Genomic DNA, 9,586 nt, shown 5'->3' with positions numbered 1-9,586 from the left:
TTAACTTTTTTATATTCTCTTGTAAGATTATGATAACATTATACTATGCTTTCTCTAGAAGCTTGATTGGTTTAGTTTTTAATTCTGTAAACATTTTGAATAATTTTTTATAAGATACAGTTCAAATTCTCATTTTGTATTTTCATTTTGGGTATATAATTAACAAACTATCATTCATTGAGAATATTTTTATATTGAAATTCACTGTGACTTTGTTTGAAATGAGGTGAGTGTATGTGTAGGTCTATTACATTCTGTTGGTCTATCTTTCTAACCTGTAATAATAGACACTATCTACATTATTGTCATTTAATAATAGATCATGAAATCTGTTGATGCAGGTCTTTTGATTTTACTTTTCTTCTCCAATGTTGCCTTGGCTTTTCTAGTTCTTTTGCACTTCCACATGAATTTAAGACTCAGATTATACATACATATACACTGACTTTCTGATGTCTGACACTTTTATGTCATTTCAAGAAAGAACACCAGGAAAAATGTAAACATGTTTTACATAAAATGCCATAAAACCCTCTAGATTTCTGATGCCTTATTATTTCAGCGCCCTTTCTTAACTTTCTTTTTCCCTTTCCAACTTTTTTTTTGGTTCAAGCGGTACAAGCGCAGGTTTGTTACATGGGCAAATTGTGTGTCACAGCATTTTGATGTACAGATAATTTTGTCAGCCATGTAATTGTCATAATGCTGGAGAAGTGGTTTTTCAATCCTCACTCGCCTCCCTCCCTCCACCTTCAAGTAGGCTCCAGCGTTGTTTTTCCCTTATTTACGTCCATGTGTAATTAATGTCTTAACGTGTTGAGTAGCTAAGGGCACTCTCATGCCCTTAGACTTGCAAAAACCAAACTATATGCCTATTTTTTCCATTTAAAAATAGAAGCTGAAGCAGGGAGGCAAGTTTTTCAAATCATCTTTAATTAATCTGTTTTCCCTATGTGTGATGTTTCATTCATTTCACAGTAAGTTTCCATGTATGTACTTTCCTCATGTGAAATATTAGGCTGCTGGGTATGTTTTTGATAATAAATTTTATAATATCCTATAAGATATTTTAGATCTAAGTCTCCTCAAAGCCAACTTATATTTCTAAAATATACAAAAATTGTACAAAAGTTAGCCAATAGCACATTTCACTTTTCTAGTAGCAGAATGCTCCAGCACTATGGTTTGTATTTAGGCAATGAGGATTTGTAAACATTCTGAATTAAGACACTTCAAAAAAACTGCTTCACAATCTTAGAGTAAAAATATTATCATATGACTTAAACTTTTCCAGTTATTTACCCAGAAAGTTGTGACAGTTTGTGGGATCCCAAATATATCAAAGAATTTTTCTTTATTCTTTTGCCCTGTGATTCCATAGTTAAAGCTGCCTACTCACCCTAAGATTTCCTAAGTAAGAGGAAGCACTCAAGAATTTATTCCCTAAAGAAGATGGTCTAGTATAGATTACTATAATCTCCACGACTAGACATAAAATAAGGGTTACTCAATTTAAAATGTAATATATTCATATGGATTCTAATAATATTGGAAGAAGAAAAATTTAAAATGAGCATGAACACAAATCATTCATTATTATTGAGTTTGTATAAAGGGACAGAAGGCGTAGCTATTTTGGGGGGAACTATCACAAGATTAGTTTTTAAGAGAATGGTAACAGATCCATGAGAATATGTTTAGGAGGCATTTAAATATAGAAATGAAGCTTAGAATGTGATAAAAATGAAGCTGTACATCAGGTAATTATCCCCTAAAACATTTTTTAACTATTTTTTTTTTATTTTTTAGATCTTAGTCTGTTTCCTGTCTTAAATTTTCTAACTATGGATGAAGAAAATGTATTTGAATGCTATAGGTTCTAGACTGAAAAAAAAATCATGTAGACTAAGGATCTAAAACTACTGCTTGAGGGCATATGTGAGAAGATCTAAATAGGCAAGTAAGTTTGCCAAGAAAGAAAATATGCAGAGATAAATAAAGGAAACAAACTTGCAAGGAGAGTAAGAACAAGCAGGCAATTTTGCTTTCTCCATGTTCCCATTTTCCAGTCCAAAATTTCTGTGAGACCTAGTTAGGGAAATGTCTTAATTATCATTAATTCTCCCAGCAAGAGATGTCCCACTGAACAAAGTTTACTAATTTGTATTATCACATGCTTAATTAGTTTAAAATTGAAACTTATAGGTAATTGAAACTGGAGGAAAACAACTGGGGAAAAATACTTAATGTAGATGATGTTTCTGGGAGTTTATTCCCACACACTAGTCCTGAAAGTTACCCATTCCCTAAAAAAGTGGGTGTACTGCATAAATTAATTATGAGATATTGCATACTCTATGTCACTTCTTGAGACAAAAGGTACCAAAGCATACATGTTAGGGAGCCACCAGTTTGGAAAACCACCTCTGCTTTCGGTTGTCTCCCCTTTTTCTTTCTTTTCCTCTGTGTATCACTTAGGCATAGTGAAGTTTGACCACCTGACAAACTAGAAGACTTGCTGAAAGAGTTATTAGGAAAACATTCTGATGCTTATTAAGACTTTATGCAAATGGAATAAAAGCAGGAATGATCTTACACCGTGAATTTTGCTCAAAGTTGAAGACCTGTGCCTAAGCTAAAACTACTAGGACACATACTCTGTTTTTTTTCTTGTCCTATGGTAAACCTTTCTAGTATGGCTAATGGTTTTCAGTCATTTTTATTATTTGGATTTCATGTATATCATATGGTTTTCTAGATGACAGTAATATAATTTAAAAAAATAAAGACTTTCCTTCTTTTGTTATCTTTATGGTACACAGATTCATAAATATAAATATTTTAATGATGAAGAAAGTGGAGTTAAATAAAATGGTTTAATATTTAAAAGTTATCTCTTAGCAGAAATAAGTGTAAAATATAACAACATTTTATGAAAAAGAAAATATGTACAACTTTGGTAAACAACACAAGCTAATTTTTACTTTTAAAATACTTCTAAAATTATGATCAACAAGTTGCAATATGAAACTGATATCTACCAGGAATATTCCTAGATATTTGTGGTTACTTTAAACAAAAAAAAGTCAAAAAAATAATTATTACATTCAAAGTTGATAACCTAGAGAGAATGCTTGTAAAAGTTAAGAAACTTTAGAAATAGTTATAAATAGATCAATTTCCCATATTTGGGTATAAGGTAAAATAGTCACTTTTCTCAACGTTTCCACAAAAGCAGTTGAATTGTTATATTATCTTAATAGTTTCTAAATAAACCTCAAATTACCCCTTTTTATGGTGCTACACTTTATCCTACAAAACAGTAGTTACATAAAAGAATGACAATAAATGATGATGAAGACACACCAAAGGTGAAGCATACAGGCACACCTCATTTTATTATGCATCAATGTATTGCACTTTGTAGATATTACATCATTTAGAAATTGAAAGTCTGTGCAACCTTGTGTTGAACAAGTGTATTGGTGTCTTTTTTTTCAATAACATGTGCTCATTTTGTGTCTCTGTGTCACATATTGGTAACTTGTGCAATATTTCACATATTTTTATTATTAATATATTGGTTATGGTGATCAGTGATCAATAATGTTTGATACTACTATTGTAACTGTTCTGAGGCATCATGAATTGCCTCCACATAAGACGGCAAACTTAATCGATAAATATTGTACGTTCTGACTGCTTCACTGACTGGCCATTTCTCTGTCTTCCTCCTTTTTCTTGGGCCTTCCTATTCCCAGAGATACAACACTATTAAAATTAGGCAAATTAGTAACCTTACAATGGCCAATAAATATTCAAATAATATGAAGAGTTGTACATTTATTACTTTAACCAAAAGCTAGACATGATTAAGTCTAGTAAGGAAGGCGTGTCTAAAGCCAATAAAGGTGAAAAGCTATGCCTCTTGTGCCAAACCATTAGCTAAGTTGTGAACGAAAAGAAAAAGTTCTAGTAAAACATTAGAAGTACTTAATTAGTTCAGCCATTGTGGAAAGCAGTGTGGCAATTCCTCAAAGATCTCAGAAAATATTAACATTTGACCCAGCAATCCCATTATTAGGTATGTACCCAAAGAAATATATATCATTCTACCATAAAGACACACATACACATATGTTCGTTGCAACACTATTCACAATAGCAAAGACATGGAATCAACCTAAATGTCCATAAGTGGTACACTGGATAAAGAAAACATGGTACATAAACACCAAGGAATACTATACTGCCATATAAAAGAATGAGACCATGTCCTTTGCAGCAACATGGATGGAACTGGAGGCCATTATCCTAAGCAATCTGACACAAGAACAGAAGACCAAATACAACATGTTCTCACTTATAAGTGGGTGCTAACCAACAAGAACACATAGATACTAGAAGGAGAACCACAGACACTGGGGCCTACTTGAGAGTGGAGGGTAGGAGGTGGGAGAGCATCAAGAAAATACTTATTGGGTACTACGCTTATTACCTAGGTAACAAAATTGTATGTACACCAAACCCCCATGACATACAATTTACTTGCATGGCAAACTTGCACATGTATCCCGGAACCTAAAATAAAAGCTAAAAAAAAGAAAAAGTAAAAACTCCCGAAGCTTAAAATATGTGTGTGTGTGTGCGTGCGTGTGTGTGTGTGTGTCTCCAGTGAGCACACAAATGATAAGAAAGTGAAACAGCCTTTTTGCTGATATGGGGAAAGTTTTAGTGGTCTGAATACAAAATCAAACCATCCACAACATTCCCTTATGCTAAAGTCTAATGAGGAGCAAAATCAACTTCTTTTTTAAATTCTCTGAAGGCTGAGAGAGGTGAGGAAGCTAAAAAAGACAAGTTGAAGCCTAACAAGGTGGTTTTATCAGGTAAGGAAATAATCCATTTCCATAACAAAGAATGCAGGTGAAGCAACAGGTGCTGATGGAAAAGTTGCAGCAAGTTATCCAAAAGATGTTGCTAAGATATTTGACGAAGGTGGCTCCATTGAATATTAGATTTTTACTGTACATAAAACAGCCTCACATTGGAAGAAGTTGCCATCTGGGTCTTTTATAGCTAGAGTGGAAAAGTCAAAGTCTGAGTTCAAACTTCAAAGGCAAGGCTGATTTTTTTGTTAGGGGCTAATGCAACTGGTGACTTTAAATTGAAATGAATACTGATTTACCATTCTGAAAACCCCAGAACCCTTAAAAATTATGCTAAATCTACTCTGTCTGGGCACTACAAATGGAACAACAAAGCCCAGATCACAGCACATCTTTTAATAGCATGATTTACTAAATATGTTAAGTCTATTGTTGAGACATACAAATCACAAAAAAAAAAAAGGAAAAAAGAATTTTTTCCAAATATTAATGCTCCCTGAAAATGCACCCGGTCACCTAAGAGCTCTGATGGAAATGTACCAGTAGATTAATGTTGCTTTCATGCCTGCTGACAATGAATAAAGGAATAATTTAGACTTTCAGTTTTATTATTTATAAGATACATTTCAGAAGACTGTATCTTCCACAGAGAGTAATTTCTCTGATGAATCTGGGAAAACTAAGTTCAAAATCTTTTGGAAAGGATTCGCCACTCTAGATGCCGTAAAGAACATTGGTGATTTGTGGGAGAAAGTCAAAATATCAACTACAATAGGAGTTTGGAAGAAGTTGATTCCAATCCATGTGGATAATTTTGAAGGGTTCAAGTTTCCAGCAAAGGGAGTAATTTAAGATGTGGTAGAAATATTAAAATAACTGGAATTTGAAGTGGAGCCTGAAGATGTGATTGAATTGCTGCAATCTCATGATAAAACTTCAATGAGTGAGGGGTTGCTTCTTATGAATGAGGGGGGAAAGTGGTTTCTCAAGATGGAAACTATTTCTGGTGAAGTTACTATGAGAATTGTTGGAATTAACAACAAAAAGATGTAGAATATTACATAAACTTAATTGAAAAAACTACAACAAGGTTTGAGAGGACTGACTCCAATTTTGAAAGAAGTTCTTCTGTGGGTAAGATGCTGTCAAACAGCATCTTATGCTACAGAGAAATCTTTCATGAAAGAAAGAATCAAATTGGTATGGCAAACTTTATTTCTGTCCTTTTTTAAGAAATTGCCACAGACACCCCAACCTTCAGCAACCGCTACATTGATCAGTCAGCAGCCATCAAAACTGAGGAAAGACACTCTACAAGCAAAAATATCATGACTAGCTGAAGGCTCAGATGATCGACTTTTTAGCAGTGAAGTATTTTTTAAATTAAAGTGTGTACATTGTTTAGACATAATGCTATTGAATACTTAATAATCTACAGTATAGGGTCTGGTGTGGTGGCTCATGCCTGTAATCCCAGCACTTTGAGAAGCCAAAGTGGGCAAATCACAAGGTTAGGAGCTCGAGACCAGCTTGGCTGACATGGTGAAACCCCATCTCTACTAAAAGTACAAAAATTAGTTGGGCATGGTGGTGGGCGCCTGTAATCCCAGCTACTCGGTAGGCTGAGGCAGGAGAATTGTTTTAACTCAGGAGGCAGAGGTTGCAGTGAGTCGAGATTGCACCATTGAACTCTAGCCTGGGAAATGGGGCAATGCTCTGTCTCAAAAAAAAAAAAAGGTCACAGTATAATGTAAACAGAACTTTCATATGCACTGGGAAACCAAAAAAATTTATGTGACTTGTTTTATTGTGATATCTGCTTTATTTAAGTTGTCTGGCACTGGATGCACAGTATCTCCAAGATATGGATATAATAACTATTTGTGGTATATTGCCTTGTTCTCAAATTACTAATAGTCTTTCCAATTGAGCCCCTTTCTGGTATCCCTCTTGGAAGAAGAATTATTCCCTGCCCTATTGATGTCAGGCCTAGGCATGTGACAGTATTTGGAAAATAAACTGAAGTGTGCATTTCTGATTTAAGAGTAGGTATGTGGCCCCACTAATTCTTTTTATTCTGCCCTTTCCTGTGTGTATGCTGCTCCTCAGACTTTAGTCCTGGCCCGCAAATGATGTCAGGCAGAGTTAAAACTAAGCCAGGATTGCCATTCGCTGTGTAAAGGGATTTTTTTTTTTTTTTTTTTTTTTTTTTGGTGCCCCAGAAAGATTTCAAACTTAAACTGCAACATAGCCCAGAGAAAGCAGATTGATAGACTCATCAATGTAAATGATTAGCTTTATTTTTCCAGTGACTGATTTTAGGAATCCATATCTGATTCCATTTAGAAATTGTGCTGGAAGAGTTCTGGGAAAAGTTCCTTTGCTCCAATTAGGAGATGCTTAAGATAAAGGAAATGGCCTCTATCCTTCTTCTGGTGCCCTTAACATTAATTTCTGGAACTCCTACAACCATCTCATAATAATCGTGGAGGAAGGCAAACCCTAGATATTCACAGAAAACCAGAACTGGAGCTCTAATTCACTTGGCTTGAGGTCTGCCTTATCTCTAGCCATATTTGAAGTGAAATAATCAATCCCTTTATTTTTAAAGTCAATTTGATTTGTTTGACATTGATTTCTTATATTAGAATGTAATGTGAGCATTATATATAGCTATGTAAGAGACATTTCTATATATGTGCAGTAGAATTTATCTTAAAATGTTACCTTTAGGTCTATTGTTACATTTTATAATTTAAAAAATAACAAAAAATCCTATTTCCACAAAATACCATTTTACCTCAATTCCTGTAGTTGAGCCTGTTGTTTTCATTGTAGTTGGCTGCATAAAATCTAATAGCTATGAAAAAGCAGCTTTCAGAGAAGCTCAGCAACATTGCCAGATAATTTATTTCTGAAAATAATGTGCAAAGTAACTACTTCTTTCTTTCTTTTTGTTCCTTTTTGAGGTAAACACTTTAAAGGTGATCCCATTTCATAATCACAGCATTAAAGATTTTGTTGGTGGAACTCTTTGTGAGGATTTTCAATTTTACAGCAGCTTATAAGTGATTGGCAATGAGTTGTGCAGAGCCCTACAACTTTGAGGATATACAGCACTCCACTTGGCAGAGATAGATGCTATACTTCAAAAAAATTTCCTGTGTTAAAAATGCAAATTAGCATAATATTTTTCTGACTTCAGATTAATTTAACAAGTTGTTGAATATTCAAAGATAAAATGTAGAACATAATTTGCTTTATAAAAAACATAAAATTCACCTAAATTATGGTTCTCTATATGCCACCTAACTTGTTTCATACATTTATAACACATGGTTGTTGGTGAGGTTTGAGTTAGTATTTTATATCCACACTCACATCAATTTCTTATGGAGGAGTAAAATATGAAAAATGTGGGCATACTTGAAGTTTCTGGAGAAGTAGGTTATAGTCCTTTGTGGAAAAAAAATACTTGGGGCTCACGCCTGTAATTCCAACACTTTGGGAAGCCAAGGCTGGCTGATCTCTTGAGCTAGGAGTTCGAGACCAGTCTGGGCAATGTAGTGGAACTCCATCTTTACAAAACAATAGAAAAATTAGCTAGTCATGGTGGCATGTTCCTGTAGTCCCAGATACTCAGGAGGCTAAGGTGGGAGGATCACCTGAGCCCAGGGAGGTCAAGGCTATGGTGAGCCCTGATTACACCACTGCATCCTTGTGTGGGAGACACAGTGAAAGCCTGTGCTGTAAAGCCCAGGGAAAGCCTTCCTGTCATTTCCCCTATCCTGTAAAATTGTGTAATTTAAAAAAAAAAAAAAGAAAGAAAAAGGAAGTTTGTTCCAATTTAAAGGAAAATTGGTTTTCAAGGGCAGGACAGAAATTCTGGAGAAAAAGGCACCTTGAACGTAATTAAGATTAATTATGAGCAGACTAGGCAAATGCCAAACTAAAGAATGTGCCATTTATTGATGGCAAACTATAGACGAGTTCTGTCACTGACCATAGCCATGAAGCCTCAATGCCAGCTTCATGGGAGGAGTCCCACGCAGGGCTCCCCACTCAGAAAGGCTTGTGTTTAGCTTACTAATGCTTCATTGTTGCCATCTTGAAATTTTTAATACTTTTTGAACATAGGGCCCTACATTTTTATTTTGCAATAGTCCCTGAAAATTTTGTAACTAGCCCTGCCTGGCCATAATATGTTAAGTCTTAAAATATAAAAATCAGGAAATAAAGTCAAAAGTTGGGGTGAGAAAGGACTATTGTGTTTAATATTGTGCATTAGCTAAAATAGAAGTTAATCAATGTTTATATTATTACCTACAAAATGAAATTTTAAGAAAACACACATTCTGTGTTCTTGGATGCCATCCTGATGAAGAGGAGTAAAATGTTTATGAAAGATGTTCTGATTTTTTCCTGTTGCAAATATTTGTGGTAAAAACTTTACCTTAGCCAGGCACAGTGGCTGACACCTGTAATCCCAGCACTTTGGGAGGCTGAGGCAGGTGGATCACGAGGTGAAGAAATCAAGACCATCCTGGCCAACATGGTGAAACCCCGCCTATACTAAAAATACAAAAATTAGCTAGGTGTGACGATATATGTCTGTAGTCCCAGCTACTCGGGAGGCTGAGGCAGGAGAATCACTTGAACCCGGAAGGCGGAGGTTGCAGTGAGCCGAGATCATGTCA

The sequence above is a fragment of the Macaca fascicularis genome, chromosome 5, assembly GCF_037993035.2.
Source record: "Macaca fascicularis isolate 582-1 chromosome 5, T2T-MFA8v1.1".
Taxonomy (NCBI): Eukaryota; Metazoa; Chordata; class Mammalia; order Primates; family Cercopithecidae; genus Macaca; species Macaca fascicularis.
Note: the sequence above shows the minus strand (reverse complement) of the source record.